This window comes from Apus apus, chromosome 13, assembly GCF_020740795.1.
Source record: "Apus apus isolate bApuApu2 chromosome 13, bApuApu2.pri.cur, whole genome shotgun sequence".
Classification (NCBI taxonomy): Eukaryota; Metazoa; Chordata; class Aves; order Apodiformes; family Apodidae; genus Apus; species Apus apus.
This window is the reverse complement of record NC_067294.1, coordinates 13,100,210-13,117,750: the sequence shown is the minus strand read 5'-3', so window position 1 is coordinate 13,117,750 and position 17,541 is coordinate 13,100,210.

Sequence of the window (17,541 nt, the reverse complement as noted above, 5' to 3'; positions counted from 1 at the left end):
TAAAAAAAAACTTGTAAGCAACCTTCAAGATACCGCCTATTTATCTTGACACCACCACCATTTGAGCCCAACTCATCTTTCCTTTACAACTGATACACGGTATCCTGCAGCCATCCTCACCTGAATAACTTGAACTTGGAAATAGCAATTGACATGCAATATTCTTTGCCCATGGAAGGATTTAAAAAATTTTCCTGGTCAAACTACTTTTCTGCATGCTGTATCTTTCATTTGAATTCCAACAATTTTCTATGTGCATTTTTCATTGTTAAATATTCCCATGAAGAACAGTTGTAGCATTAATGATAACTAAAAACTACTACTAGAAAAAAAATGTCCAAGTATGTCAGTAATGCAGAGAAACTGGTAGCTAGTAAGAGTGCAGCCAACCTTTTACACTGAAGGAGTCCAGTGGCATGGTTTTCTTTCAGTATTTAGAGCCCTTTCTTTGAAACAAGCCTAACAAACACACTGACAGTTGTGTGACAGACAGAAAACCTACCAGGCAAACTCACAAGCTGTGTCTTTGTGGGGGCTTGACAGAACTTTGACTTCCTGTAGTACAAACTAAGAAAACAAATTGAAATAAGAGCCCTCTGTTGTCACACTGTTCCGTAAAAATGTTTCTTTTATACTCAGCTACCCACTAGTCGGTGAAACCTCAAGATAGTGTTAAGCATTTACTCTGATCTGTCACATGTTCCTGGATATGGTGAGAGAGAAAAACTGGGTAAAGTGATGCAGCGGATGTATCTGCAGACAAGTCACCTTTAACATTTTACACAGGGTCTTGTCCCTAGTACTGAAGCACTTTAGCATCTTGGAATACTTGGTATTGGGAGAAACGTGTAAGTGTTTGATGAATAACTTGACACCTTCTCAAGACTAAGGTTAACTTTCTGTAGCTACAGCCTAACTAATTGAAGATTGAAAATGAGAGTTAGAGGATAACAGGGAAGTTCATATCTGCTGAATAGATATAGTGCTTCCCTTATTCCAGAGTAAACAAATCTAGGGGAAAAAAGCAAAACAAAACAATCCCCCCCAAAAAAAACAAAAAACCAACATGAAGCAGCAACAACAAAAAAACAAATTACAGATGCCCCATTCTGAGGTAATTTTTCAGAGTTAGGATTCACTGTTGAGCTATCAGATGTCATGTTTTGACTGAGGATCAGCAACTAAACCAGTGACAACAACGCTCTCGATTCCCTTCCTCTCCTACCCTGGTAGGGAAAGGAGAGAGGCTTCCAGATTGTAAACTAAACTAGACAGCTTTAATGAAATACTAATGATAAAAGAAAATATGTACAAATATACAAGAATGCACAGGAATGTGCAAAACCCCTATCACTTTCTCCCACACCCAGCAACTCCCACACCACTCTCCTGAGCAGTTCTGAAATGTCCTGGACTGCTTCAGAGACAGTGGCAGAGCACACGGGAGCTAAGGGCAGAATTATGAGGGTCAGGAACACATGAGCCTAGTGACCAACAGTGATGGAGAGATGAAGTCCTGCCTGGACACCAGCCATAGATAGGATGAAGAAGCAAGAAGGAACAGGCTTGACTTCCATGATCTCTGACTTTATACCAAGTCTTATGTTTATATATATGTATGGAATATCTCTGGCCAATTTTGCTTGTCTGCCCAGTCCAGTTTTCCCTACGGGAGGGCAGATACGACTCTTCTGTTCCTTTACTATCCAAAGCAGCAGATTTAACAAGCAGAGCAAAATGTCCTTTTTCTCTCAGCAGTAACTTAAACATTCAGGCGTTATCAGTCCACTAGCTGGAAAACTCGCTGCTTAAGAGAGTTTACTGAAGAAAGAAAAATCAGTAAAAATAAAAACTGGCTTCATCCTGGCTGAAACCATCAGCAATCCAGCATCTTATGAGAACCCTCAAATACTGTAGGAAAGGAACAGTAAGCCAGAAAAAAAGGCTCCCAGTCCACTTAGGCTCTAGGCTCATCTCACTTATAGCATGTTGTAATCAGCTGAAACTGCTCTTCTGGAAAGTGTGTGATGCATTTAAAATCTACTGTGGTTTACAATTAGCTGTAAACTGAGTTTAAAGATAGCTAACCTAGAACTGGAGTGGCACAGAGGACAGCACATGCTGAAAAGCCCACACTGGAAGCAATTGCTCTTTCAAGTTCCCTGCCAGCAAGACTGCTGACTGCAGTTGCAGAAGTGCAAAAAGCCTAACGAGTACTTCTGGAAGGAAAGTAGAAGCAGAAAACAAGTCAGTAAAGAAGACATTATTTAAGCAGCCTGCTCATGGGAATTTGGCATTTCTGTAGACCACAGCTATTGTAGGATCATCTCAGATAGAAGCATCCAAGCTTTCTCAACTTTCCCCATCAGAAGCAACACTTCCAACTTAGGAAACGAAAACATAGCGAGCATAAAGTTAAATGCCATGTGTCCACGATAAATGTCAGGTAACAAATTACCTGGTACATTATTCACAAGCTTCCATTACTGAATGGATTTACTGTACACCAGTTGGTGAAGGCAAATCTGAGCCTGACCAAAGTATGTGCAGTATTTTCAGTACACTTAATGCTATGATGGACATAATAATTAGGGGGGAAACTGTGTGCAATAAATGGTGTTGTAGGTTTTTTGCTTGCTTTGCAAAAAAAAGGATGTGAAGTACTTCTTTCACTTGACATATTACTAAGCATACATAAATGCTTGCTCTCCAAACTGTCTTCATTTATTTAGCTAATTCAAACTTTATTTTTGAAACTACCACTGCTTTGTTACATGTGCTCAGCTTGGATAACTGCAAATATGGACTATCTTTAAGATGGGGTTGTTTGAAAACGTTGACTACAAAGGAACTAGGTTTAAGGAAGAAATTCCGTCTCTCTCAGAAGTGGGAATTAGACAATGTTATAAAGACTTTCTGCATCCCAACTTTGAAACCCTTCAGAATTCAAATTTAAATACCATGGATGCCTCTCTTATGGGGAGGCAAACTTCTCGGGAGGCAAACTTCTCAGGAGGCTTCAGGCTTCTAATAGGAAGTTTGTCACCTGTGTGCTAGAGACAAAGCCATAGCTGTGGCTTAGCAGCATAAATCCACAGACTTGTGGCAAATTCAGGATAATTCACATGATTCAAGGGATCTGGTGTTTCTTTAATAGATTGCTTTGTTTTCTCTGGAAGAAAAACATGTATTTGACCTGCATGTATATTTATATATGACTTGCCATTTATCAATATGTGTATCTTTTTTCTAAAGTCAAGTACCTTCTGCAGAAAAACTTCCACCAGGTCAGCCCTGAAAAAATTAATAATGGAAAGCTATAATGGGGGACAAACAGCAAATACACTTTTAAGCTTATCTGACTTCAGCTCAATAATCTCCTTAGTGAGTTTTCTAAGTTTGCATGAGGTTGGTTTCTTTCCTAATCTCATTAGAGGTTATTGAAAACAGGAAATTGCCTCCACTGTAAGAGACTGATTTTCTTGCATATAACATGACACTTCTCTGTGGTTGCAGTTGTAGGAATGAGCATGAGACAGGAACGATTTTTCTTTTTCCAACAGATTTACACAGAACACACGGCCTTCAAACAAAAGAGTCATGATGTGCACATACCTTAGGCACTCGGTGTGAGCTAGCTAGGATCAAAATGCAACTGCTGTTCCAATGAGTGGGACATACAGATGTAAACAAGTCCTGGCTAGAGCTCTCTTACCTCCTGTTATGGAATGAAAGAAATTCCTTTCCATAAGAAATTTTTACTTTCCATACAGATCTGAAATCCTTCTGTCCACATAGTACTTCCCTGCCAAATGTGCTTGGGTGAAATATAGCTTTTTAAAAACAAATTCAAAAATTTTCTGTTAGAAATGTTTTCCATTAATTGTGTGCTTCTCAACCAATTGTAATTTAATTCAAACCCAGCTATTTTGGTTCCAAAAAAATTCTGGATGATTATATGAATGTAGAACATTACTTTAGATTTTTGACCACTGCCTGTTATGTCTATATCCACTGTCCATGCTCTTGTATATAGCACATGGTCTTTTTAGCTGAGAATATATTATCTTGCTTTTTTCTATGTGTTATCTGTAAAACCTAAACAAAGAAAAAAAATTCAGAACCACATAAATATAAGCAATCTGCAAGATGCCAGCTGCATTTTCTCTCTCTGGGACAAACAATTAATGGCTTACTGCTTCTGTACATTCAGCAGCAGCTAAGGGGTTCCTTGCACCATCTGTCCTTCCTGCAACTTGCTATAAGCTGGTACCAATAAAAATGGTACCAAGGAATGTCTCAATACAGAGGACTCATAGCTGGGCTTTTCAAAGCTGCCTGTGTTCTCCAGACAGCTTTGAAATTTCACTCTTGTGATGGTAAAACATTGCTGTGCAATTCCCAAATCCTGCCCTCGCTGAATATACAGGCAACCTTCACTCTTGGCCGCTTGTCAACATTGCAGTCCTTGCAGGTCACATTATGTACAATTGACTAGCCATGGTTTCTCTTGCTCCAGAGAAGGGGTTCTATGCATATCAAAGAGCATAATCTGGCTTTGTGGACTGAGAATCTCTTAATAATTGAACTGACACACAGCTCTCAATACTCAGTACCATATAGTGGAAGCAGAGGGAGAACATCAATGACTTTATACCTACGTATCTAACTCACTTCATAGTGTGCTCTCTGAACAAAGTTTTCTTGCAACTGAAAGGGAAGAAATTCCAATTAAACAAACTTTTGATTCCACTTTTGTTGGTTGAATACTTATGAGAATAGGAAATAAATGGAAGGTGTGGCAACTTCTAAAGTAGACAACATTCCTTCCGCTGGGGAACAGTTAACTGGTACCAGAGAATGTGTCTAAAATATTTATTTAGTTTGTGTGGATACGGAAGCAAGTCCCAACATACTTTCATCTGTTCTTAAACATAAATGAAAACCCAATACATTTACTTTAAGGTCACAGTGGGAACAAAGAGGATCAGCTGACGCATATGCAGCTTGTGATTTATATTCAAATCCCACAGATAGCAAGAAAACACAGACTGATAGCATCATCTTACAATCAGCTGTTGGATCATGTAGTGCATCTGAGAATGCCAGCAGAGTCCATGGCAGCTTCATTCTCTGCATTCTGCAACCAAACCTTATTCATTAATCAGACATTGGCCTTTTCTATCCTCCAGTGCATGCAGCCATATGTAATAGCATTTTATGTAGTCTTAAGAAGTTTTAAGGCACTTAATTATCACATTCTTGACTGTCTTTCAAATCTCATTTAAAAATGTAAGAATAGAAGATGCACATGACCAATGTAGTTCTCCAGGAGTCAGCCACAGACCTATAATCACTCTTATGCACATGGAAATATAATTGAGAGATTAACTGTTTATTCAGAATTTGGGGAGGGGGAAAGGTGCCAACTTGCAACAGTCATTGACAAGACTAAAGAATACTTTCATGAAGTGTAGTGATCAAGTTAATTTGATAGGTAATTCTGGGAACTCTGCGGATACTCAGAAGGTTTAGCCAACAAGATTTCAGCAAGGTTGTTAGTTGCCTCTCCATCTGCTTCACAAAGATCTCTTGGCAAGCTTAACTTTATTTCTAGTTGCTAAAGAGACACTTTCAGCCTCAGGATGAAAATAATTCTGGTCTTTTTTTTGCAATAGATAGCATTGTAACTTAATTCTTACATAATTTTCACTTTTGAGGTTGTGTTTAGAAGCTGAATTCACAAGGTTGCTCACAAAAACACCTAGCAGTTTATAAAACAAATATTGAAATTAAAAACAGAAAAAAAAAGTCAGAAATAACTGCAAAACATGGTTGTCTGGGGTTTCTCTGGTTGTTTAAGCAGCCAAAGGAAAGCAAGACACAACAAATAATTAATCTGATACATATTTTCTTGTTGCTCATAGAATATCCTCTAGTAATTTGTTAAAACCTCAGGAATATTCCCTTTTTAAGCAGATAGTTTCCCTAAAAAACAAGCCACATTCTGAGCTTTCTTAGCATGTTCAATACTCCAGAGTGAGCTGCACAGCAGAACAGAAATGGAGGACAGCAATTCTGGCATGTACATCATCGAGTCTAAATTTAATATTAAGCTTCTGTGAGCGTACCTTCATAAAACTTTGAAGTGCATTCCTTTCCCTGCTCTTCCCTGAGGAACTGACTAGCAGAACAGAATCATGTGAATGATCATGAAAAGGAGGAGCATGAGAAAAGCAAATTAACTGAGTGTAGTTCTTTGAACTAAAAAGAAAAGCATTTGGCAAAGTTCGGATTCAGGGTATGACACTGCAGATTTAGAGAATGGTAAAGAGGAGAAATTCAGCTATTCTCAAATGTGATGAGTAGAATATCTATATGCTCATCATCCAGGAAACTCAAGTAAAGATAATGTTGTTTGCTCAGCCATTCTTCAGACTTGCAATTTATAGGAGTGAAGTTAAAGAGGCAGAAAGCCTAACACTGTGTGCCCTTATTAGTGGCCCATCTTTGCCTTACATGCATTAGGCTGAAAATTCTCAGGTCAGCAATGCTGACCCTCACAGCTCCCCACTCGACAGTTAGATGGCCTTGGCAGGACAGCACACTACTGCAGAAATTAAGGAGTCAGAGAGGAAAAAAAAATAATGCATAATTTAAGTCAGTTATAGACAAACAAAATGCAACCTGCTTCTTCAGAAAGAGCATGTTGGTCTCAAGTGTCTCTTCTTGCTCTTTGTTACTTCTACCAGTCATGATTCAGTATATTCCAAAATCAGGAGTGCACACACTCCCTTTTTTGGACCCTCTTCATATGCACTACAATGCAGTCTTTCAATGTAGATCCATTTCAAATAAAAAAAGCATCACATCATGTATCTTTCCAGCAGCCTCTAAAGAGCTTTACAGAACACAGTACAGCTTGCTTTCCTAGGATGTGAAAAACCTTCATTACAAACACAAACCAAAGTTAATTCACTGACACCTCAGGTCTACCTCAGCTTTGCCTCAGGTTACCACATGTGCAATGGCAGTCTTAGATAACAGAAGCACAGGGCACTAGTAATTAAAATCATATTGATTTTACTCTGTATCACAGTGGTGATATAAATAATGTTAGCATTCTTATAATGGAATGGAAAATGCTAAGACGTTGTATGAATACAATACTTTCATTTTCTATAAGATACCATCAGAAACTGCAACAGGTAGATTTCTAATCGGCTGGCAAAGCAGATGGCTCTTTAGAGACTGACTGATATTTTAAAAATAATTTAAAACAATAACTACACAGAAATAATTCTCTGCTTAGCCCCTGAAAAATGCTGGGATGTCTCAGTGAACTCAGGATAGGAATATGTGCAAATAATAATCCCATTCTGCTTGCAAGTTGGGGCTTAAGGGGAAAAATTATGCATAGTAATTCTTCCTTCCCTCATCATTCCATAAAGTGCAGACGTTTCCTTCCGTCGCTTGTACTATGACTGCACCATCTTCTGCATTTACCCAGCCACTTGAAACAGTCCACAAATTCCACCACCAACTCTATAAAACTCCACAGAATATTGCTGGAGGAAAGAACCCTATCTGGTGGCTTTTCAGTTGCTGCAGCATTCTTCAGATCTGCCAGAGGCATGACAAATTTCTTAGTCAATGTATTTTAAAATGGATTATCCTTTTCAGAAAATGTCTGTGGGGATGGTTTCTGGAAAAAAAAATCCTTCACAAATCTTGTTCCTGCTTTGCTTTTTACACTAAAAATGAGAAGAAATATTCAGAGAGAATTCCAGTACTCATAGCTAATAGAGAGAAAGTACGATTTAAGTTTATGTGACAGTTATAAGAAGAGTTAAACGGTCTTCTAATTTGTTTTGTTATTCCATATGCACACAAATACATGCATACTCACATACTCCAAAGACTATGGAGATATACTTATAATAACTACTTGTCCACCTTTAGAATGATAATATTAGGATAATTTTTCAAAGTTCTGCATGACTGCAAACCCCACATATTTCATGAAGATAATTAACCACTGAAGAAAGCTTCCAGCAATTTAACAGATACAAGTGAAAATTTAATGCTTTGGGGGCATATCAAGCATTAGAGGATAGCTTAACCACTGAATTATCCACTAACCTTCTCTTCCAGCTCTGCCTTGGGGATACTACAAAAGTTGTTTCAAAAATGAGATGGAAGGACCTGAAGAAAAGTCATGTTATAACTTACAAGGGGCAGCCTAGATCTTAACCTTATCTAAATAAGCTTGGACTTGCATAGGATGGGAAAAGGTTGATGTGGGAGAACAAATTATGACAATGATCAATGCCTTGACTTGCCAGCCAATAAACCACTTTTATTGGACAAGTCTTCAGTGACAACAGAGAGACTTAGCACTGAGATTGAGTCACCACAGAAAAAGTGTCTTCTGACTCACCTAGGCAAAAAAAAATTTCTTGTATAAGCACTGTCCTCTTGATTTGCAGAAATATAAAGATCTTTCTCAGCTTCCAATTACAAAAGCAAATACAATCCCCAGATGTTCTGGATGGCAGTATAGTCACAGTAAATAATCTCCCCATTTGAAATTTTTTCCTTAAGATAGCATGCTATGCTGCCAAGGGCAGACCTTCAGGATTTAGAAAATATTTTATATCAACATCTATTGATTCTCCCTGTGAACGCGGATAAGTTCACAGCCTGTCTGAAGGAAAGGACTTAGCTCAAGCGCAGGGCTGCTCCAGTTCTCCAGTGTGTAACGGGCAGGTGGCAGGGGCAGGTTGTTCTCCCTGCCCTTGCTACATGGCTGACTTGGGAACTGCAGATGGGGAGCTCAGAGCAGAAGGGGGATAGTACATGTGGGCATCCCGTTGCAGTAGCACTGCAGGGTGGAAGCTGCAGAGTGAGCCTGAGGACAGTTCTTGCAGTCAGCCATACTCAGACCCATCACTCCTGGTGGCAATCAAGAAATATATCTGGCAACCTTTGTTCTTAAGGTGTTTTTTCCTGTTCTTTTCTTAACAAAGGAAAAGCCTAACTTAAAAAGGGGAAAAAAAAAAAAAAAAAAAAGAGCCAATTCATTTTAGTGACCTTGGTCACACAAGCCAGTACTTTTAAACAAAGATTTTTACGTCTAATCATAAACTTTCCAGAAATAATCTCCTGCTGCTTCCCTCTCCAGTTTTTTCTACTCTCTAGCTGCCACAGGAGAGGAGCCAGCAGCCTGAGTAAGATCACTGTACTGCTGCCAACTTGAAAAAGCACCAAACAAAAAATACTTCAAATAAAGTCCAACTCTATGCACACAGATTCAGCAGAGCTGCATGTGCATTCTGAAGGCTCTTAAAATTTATATTATACTCTTTACAAATGTTAACTGCTTAGTTGTTACACTTCATAGGAGGTAAAGGCCTAAAGGATTCATAGATGAATTCACTTGATATTTTAGGTTTTCAAGAAGGATAAGGAGGATAAAGGCTTAGAGCTTACAAAAATGAGAACAAAACAGCAATGGTACTCAGTCTACTAAATCACTTACAAGGGTTGCCACATGGATGTGCAATATATTTGTGCGCTGCTACAAAAAGATGGGTTATGACCTCTAAGATAGGAGTATTTAGAAATACATGTCTCCTTCTCAGAGGTTTCTGATATTCCAAGCAGTGTTTGCTTAAGCATGTATACTAAAAGGAAGCTTTCTGCACCTTCTTTTTTAATTGGTTGCAATGTTTTCTTTTTCAGGCTTGCAAATCAAGTTGTACTTGTAAAAAATTCTCAATGCATCTCAGAGTCATGCAATAGTCTAAAGAGTACTCCTGCCTTATAGATGGCATGACCAGGTTTTCTCAGGAGTTCAGGCCTTTCTCTCTTCCTCAGTATATTGAGTACATTTGAACCTTTGCCTCACCTCATTAATTAGTTCAGTTCTCCAGACACACTGAAAACTCCATCCTCTTCCCAGGAAGCCAGCCTCCAAGAAAACAAAGGACAAGTTCAAGCCCTTCTTTCAGGTTCTTTTTTAAAGGTCTGTCAATCTTCTCCTTCTGAGGCAAATCCTGGAGTCTTGAGGGACATCATACCTACCCTTTTCTGTCAATGTGCTAAAAATCTCATCTATCTTTCAACTATTCCCCTTTTATTTAACTCTCTGTTCCCCTCACACTCCTGGATACTCTAATATCTCTACCTTGAATTATCTAATTTATTCTTCACATAAATTCCAGTTCCCCTTCCTGCACTGGGAGTCTCTTGGCCTTTCAACTGCCAGAGCACATTTTCACAGGCCTTATGACCAAAGTCCTCAGCCCAAGGTTTTCCTATCTCATTTCACTACAGAGATCCAACAGCCAACTGTCCCCACCTCAAGAGCTTGCTCCAATCCTCTTCACTCACTGCAAAGAAATTTACATCTCTTTTGTCCCTCTGCACTGCACATTGCCACCAGCTGAGGTCTTGGCTACTGCAGAACAAGCATTCTTTCTACCGCAACTTTCTTGAAAGAACAAGTGCAATCTCCTTCCAGTTTCCTCATACACAATCACTATTGTGCATACTACAACATACCAACCTCTCTCCTCACTTTTTGGTTTCCTGCACCTTGCTATCCAATGCCTTGAAATAATTTCATAAGCTTTCAATATTCAGTGCATTAGAAGCATGAGACATCTGTAAGAAAATGACTGCTCCAGAAAAAACTTCTGAGATAATTCAAAAGTAACATCCTTTGTTTACATTGCCCAGGCTCAAGAAAGCTTTTAGACCTTTGCACTTCGGCTTTGCTTTCAACAAAGGGACAGAAACCTATATTTGTGTTCTCCCTAACTGAAAAACTATTATGAGTGACATTTCTTTTTAATCCATCTGTGACACTGTACTTTACAAGCTGTTCACTGTAATTTTACTTTTTTACCCCTCAGACTTGTAATCATTTCTAGTTCTCAGGGAAGAAGAAAAAAATTGCAAGTCAAGAACCAAGCGCACAGAAAAGGCATGTCTGACTGCAATTACTCTCATGGCAGCTGAATATTCCAATCAAATCCTGAATATCTGGAGTTTTTCAAGTTTTTATATCCTAATTTCTCAATTATTATCATCCTCTGTTATACGCATATTTTCTATGTTTGCACTAGGAAAAAGGTATTTCCAACAGAATTAGGGATTTGTAGGAGATTGTTGTACAGTCCTGTTAATAATATAAAATCAGTCTAAACCTCAAAGTAATTCTGTTGACTCGTGGGACATTAAACATGCCTATTAAACATGCCTAATATAAAGCCTTTTTTATTTATTTTTTTCCCTGAGTTCTCCGTCAAATTATTTTCATTGTCTGATTTAGAATAATTCAACATAAGATACGAGTTTTCCATCTAGGTAGCTACTACCAACTCAAACATCACATTGACTTTGCTTCCAATATGTAGGAAAGTGAACATAGCTTGTTAAACTTTCCTTAAATTAGAAACATTTTATAACCTAGAAAGAACAGCTCTGTCTTTAACATACTAAATTCTTCCACCACTGTAAAACTCAGACGTCATACCACGTATTTCAGGTTCAGGTCATAGAACAGACAGACACTAGATTTTCTGACTTGAAGTATGGGTCAAGTGCATGCCAGTGCATCATCTGGAATAGATGGACTGCACAAAATCTTCAGCTAGATGTGAGAGTTACTTATGACTTTTACTCATATTGACTGCATGTAACACTGATATGAACTGGAAGAGAGTATATATTGAAATGGTTGGTTATTTTCTGATGAAAAAATAGGTGGGTGGGTGGGGCTGCACACTCAAAGAAGAAAATATTTCTAAATTATCCACGGATAATCCTCTCATGTACACATGGATATGTGTGCTTAACGTGCACATTTTTTCAAATGGGATTATAGAATTTTTTCATTTGGGGTTTTCAAATGGGAGATAAATGAAATGCATGCAAAAACACCTTTACTTATGTTAAAAAACAACATACACTTGAAATGTGAAGAAAAAATGTGCTGTTTGTTTGTTTTTTCTAAAAACTACTTTCCTCAGAATATCTGTAATAACTCTATGCTATCATTTTAGAAGCAGTATATACAAACAATGAAAAACGCAGCACTGAAAGCAGCAATACATTGTTGCCTTCCACAACAAAATCCAATGGTACTAAGCTTTTTTTTTTAAAAAAAAAAGCAAAAAGTCGATTTATTTTTAGTAACAAAATGGAATTCATATATGCAAGCCTACACAAACATATATTTTGGGGTTAATACAAAGTGATGCATCAGAGAACATGAAAGGTCTTTGAAATACGTCTCAGGCTTGCAGGTTCTTGAGGAATATTTAGAAGCAGAGAATAACAAATGATACACAAATGCTAACTTATTTTTCTTTTGATTTTTTTCTGTGCACTGATAGTTGAGTTTATTAAATGTTGTTGGCTAGTATTTTTGCATGAATGGCCACTGGGTGCCACTGTTCTGCTGCAGAGAAAAAGAGCTGAAACAACATTTCTGTGGTAGTAATAAGTTTTTTATTATTAAAATATGCATGCTATTGCTGTATATACCCATCTTTTAGAAATGGCGCTGCTTCACATCTTGTTGTGAGTTTTTTTCATAGCAGAACAATAGGAAAAGTGGCACCAAGAGATTGGAAAACCTGTTTAAACTCAAGAGGCAATATAACCTCAGAGCAACTTGCGTATAACAGGGTATTTTCTACTTAATAAAAGACATGCAGCAGCTGAGAGACTGGGTATCCAGGCTGAGGTTTGATATCCATTTACTGAATGACCTTGCAGAACTCACCGAGGACTGTTTCTGCCCAGCCGTGCATAACTGCTTTTACATTATACATATATATGTCAAATGTTCAAATGTACATGGAAACAGATTCTAATAGGTGTGATTGGTTTTTAGAGCATATAGGGTATGTGTGCAGCTGCAGTAACTGTGCACACAGAATTTTGTAATTACTAACACCGTCATCCCGTGACAGAGCATTTCTGAATTTAAGAAAACATATTTCTTAACCTCTCACTCTTATTTTCTTGTTAGGAAAGCAGGTTAACAATGAGTATGTACTTCATGACAAGAATAACACTGCAGGAAGAGACCTTTGTACATAGGTTTTGGCATTTGCAATAAGTAGCCTCAAGAAGCTCAAGTAAAACTTGCCAATTTAGAAGCAGACAACTACACCCTGGAGTGGAAGAGGACAGAGGGTGGTATTAGGTGCTTTAAGCTGTCACTTTCCTTCCAAGTTATTTAACTGCAGTAGTAAATGCTGCCAACTGTTCCTAGCTGCTATACAAATATATTTAAGGTCTAAATCAAGCTTCCTAAGGCCAGGGAAGAAAGATAAGTTCAAATGCTGCCAGTCCGAAGTATTAAGTAGTAAGCAAAAATAGGAAACAGTGATTGAAAACTTCATTCTCTGAAAGCTCAGGAGATATATTTTTACAATATGAAAATAATCAGAAAGAACATAGCAGCCTTGACTACACAGTAACACCTTTATGCTAATTCAGGAAGAAAGATCTTTCCAATTATGTAGACAGTTTAAAGCATTAAAAAAACACTACAATGGAAAACAAATGAAATTTTGTAAAGTTTGTTGCAAATTTGTCAGATGATTGAAGCAATTATCTTTAGGAATCTTACTTAATGTTTCTAATATATTACACTGCTGTGAGTTGGTAGTTATTCATTATACTGCTCAGGTGCACCCCTGAAACAGTTTCAGAAACACTAAAAGACCTAAGACAGACATTTTTATTAAGAAAATTGGGGTAGTCTTCTTAATCCACTGCATGAGCCAAAATGCTATCACATTCTACAGAATTATTTTCAAAAAGTGAAAATAACATTGTTCATGTTTTATAGCCTTCTATGTACGATGCTAATCAGAATCTTTTTGTTTCAAAAGCAATTCAGAACTCTATAGAAAAGATTGTGCCCATGTGAAGTACCTCACAGGATTTTGAAAAGGCATTTGGATAGATAATTCAGATCTACATAATTATTTTTATATTTATCTATTAATCCCGGACAATATTCCCAGGCCCTTACCTAAGAACAACATAGTTTGGTGTCACCATTTTCAGGGCAGCTAGATGCCCCACTGTGCCCACCAGATGTTTAGAGGAAGACCGTCTTCATAAAGTTCAACAATAAAAAAGCAAAGCAGGGCAGTAAATAGCTTGAATGGAGTCCTTTAAATTCCCTGTAGGTTACCAGGTGGGTAGCAAGTAAATGAGACAGAGAGATGACAAGATTGTCTGCACTCCTTGCCTTTCGTATTTGGAGTTTAATAGGAGGTAAAAATTGGTTTCTCTCTGGTGCTGACTGTCTTCCCTCTCCTGAATTGACCAGCTCAGCTACTGTACAGTGAAAACTGACGGGTGAAGGGCAGATCACAGCAGAGACAGATATGACCTTAGGGCACTTCGAGCTGTCCTTGCTATATTGAATGCTTTGGAAACAGCATCTACTTTGAGACAACAAAGATCGATTTTATGAAAACCGGTGAACATCCTTGGCCTACATAATTTGGGTGCACCTGAAAAGTTAGAGGAAACAATCTAGAAATGACAAAAGGTTAAAATGTAAAATATCCAGCACATGTTCATATTGCACGTTGCATGCTTGGCCAAACAGATGAATTCAAGTTCACTAGCAACAGTAAGCTGGGAAACTTTTAGGACTATTCAAAATTTGTTTTCCTTTGTGTTTTCTAAATTACTATTATCCTGATAGGGTTGGGACAAATTGAACATTTTTACTCTCATTATAGTCATAAACAACACACAAATGTGCCTTGGGTATAAATCCAGATACCTGCCTGAAGCAATCTACGCTGAGATTAAATGCATTTTCAATTAATATTTAGACCTGCTTCCTATACCTTAGTTGAATGGTCATACAGCACATCCTTTGTTTTAAAGCAGGCAGAAGATGAAGACCTACAGTAAGAGAACATTTCATGCTTTGGTGAAAACAGGCACACATATGGTTTTACTTCCCTAATTTCATTACCGTTCAGCTCTTCTTAGCAACAACTGCCTCTCCCATAATAATTCCAAGTGCCCTGAAATACTCTAAGTGAATTTGGTAACTAGCAGACCACTGTGTTTTCCTCTTTAGCATGAACTGCCTTGTTTCACTTGCCTATCACACCAATGTGATATGGCATAATGCAGCATATCACACTGTAACAAGTCAGAAAACATTTAGAAGACCACATGTTTGTTTTAATACTTAATTCCCAATAGCCCAACTGTGTATTGTCCATCACACAACCCAGGCAATTTAATAGCACAGCTGCTCAAGAAGAAAGTGAAATGACAACTTATTATGAGTTTAGAAACTTGTTGCTTATCTGTGGATATGTGTCTATTTGTAGACATTTCTCAAGGCCCATAGCTTTTATGAAATTCTGGTAAAATTTAATATAACATCTTAAATGGCTTGGTAGCATTTAAATATCTGAACTAACTGCTGTTGAAATGCTTGAACACTGACACGTAAGAGTTGGAAATGAAATGCAGCTGTGGACACAAACACTGAAAAACTACAAAATTTGTTTCTCAGGAAGTTAATATCAAAAGTCAACCATCTTTATGATGAAAATCTGGATAGCTATTATTTACCATCAAAAGACATTTTCTCTATTGTATAAATGTGATTGCCTAAAATGAGCCCAGAGCCTGGAGGAGAACACAGCCCTAGATGTTTTCCCAAGCCAATCACTACAGCAAATTCTGACTCAGGAGAAGCCTTGTTGAGAATGGAACTGAGGTTTCAGCCTGCCTTCAGCAAGCACGCCTCAGTACTGGGCTTACAGGCCCTCATCTATTCTGTTTATGTGCTAAGGAAGCATAAAACAAAAGGAAAAACAGACAATAAAGTAGTACTTTTTCTGACATAGCCTGTTTTACATCACAAGCAAGTAGCTTTCTCAGGAGAGAGGCAGGACCTAGATGCAGAATATTCCTGGGGGAACCCAAAAATAGTTCCTAGGAAGCAGAGTTGGCTCAACCTGAATCTACACAGAGATGAGACATTTTGTCATAATTTTACACATTCTGCCAGGCAAAGATGATGTGAGGGCAGCTCTCTGATCTCACAGTCCTTCTGAAGCAGTAAAGAGTATCTCACACTGTAGGTATAATGTGTAAAATATTTCTCACTTAAAAAATTGAAGTATGTAACAGAACTAGGTCGTATTAATATACCTGAACTCTTAATCTCATTTCCCCTTACTTAGGACAATTATTTAATGTTAAAACAGTAAAGCCTGACTCTTGTCATCAGAGGATCCCAAAAGAGCTCAGCACTATATACCACACCGTACATACTGTACTTTGTATCTCTGGCACAAAGCACTATGGCCAAGGGCTCTCAAGCAGCACAGGCAGAACGCAGATCTCCTGGTTCCTAGTGCAATCCCACATCCACAGTGAGCGTGAGGGGAGGAAACATAGGAAGGCTGAGCCTGACACTGTGGCATGGGAGAGCCTCTGCTGGGTAGCACTGGTTGTTCATATATTATACTTTCAGATTATCTCTTTCAAGCCTGGTCCAGGTTCCATTTCTATTTGCTATGCTCATATATTACCTTGTATCAGCCTGAAGGTGGCTAATAAATTTCATATTTTTATCTCGGTTTTCTTCTTGTATCAATTGTTTAATATTAAATAAAAGTAGTAACGTATAAAAGGCCAGGCAGTGCTGAACCTAATATGACTGTTTTCATAGCATGGTACTAAATGTAGTAAGAAGCATCCAGGGAAATGACCTTTAGTCCTATAAAATTTAAACACTTAAAATAAGGGTAATTTGGTGCCAGCCAAAACCTATTTATGTTTGCCCTTAATGGAAAAGATGCACCAAATTGCATTGTGTGGTTGCTTGATCAAGTACAGATTAGAGGTCATCTCAAGCTCTATAAATCACTGTATTCCTGGATAGGAAAGAAGCAAAGTTACTAGGGAAAAAAACCCACAAAACCCCAAGTAAACAAACAATAAAACCCTAGCACTGAAAATCTCTGGCTTTATGTCCTGCATCTGTTTATTCCAACTCTTGCTGAATATGTGCATGAAGGACAAGACCCTGGTTGATGATTATAAATTACCCATATATTATTAATACTTTTAAATATCTGTAGCACATACAGAAGCTCTTTGTGTTAGGTGAAGCACAAACAAAATCTTTTTCTATTCAAAAAGACATTTTACCTTCAAATAATAATGCACTCCTAGATTTGTCTAATAAATGCTTTTGCTCACACCTTACAGAAGCTTTACTTCAACATCTAACCACTACAAATGCCTATATGAGCAGTATTTGAGACATTCTAGAATACTGTGAATGCATGGCAGACAGCAATGAATGCTTTACTTTTAATTGAAATATATATCTATTGCTTGTATAATCCATAAATCATTCCAACAGAAGAAAGAACATCACATGAAGAATTTTATACAATTCAAGCTAAAATAAATGCATCAACTATTAAAATAAATGTGTGTATTACAGGAAAAATTGAT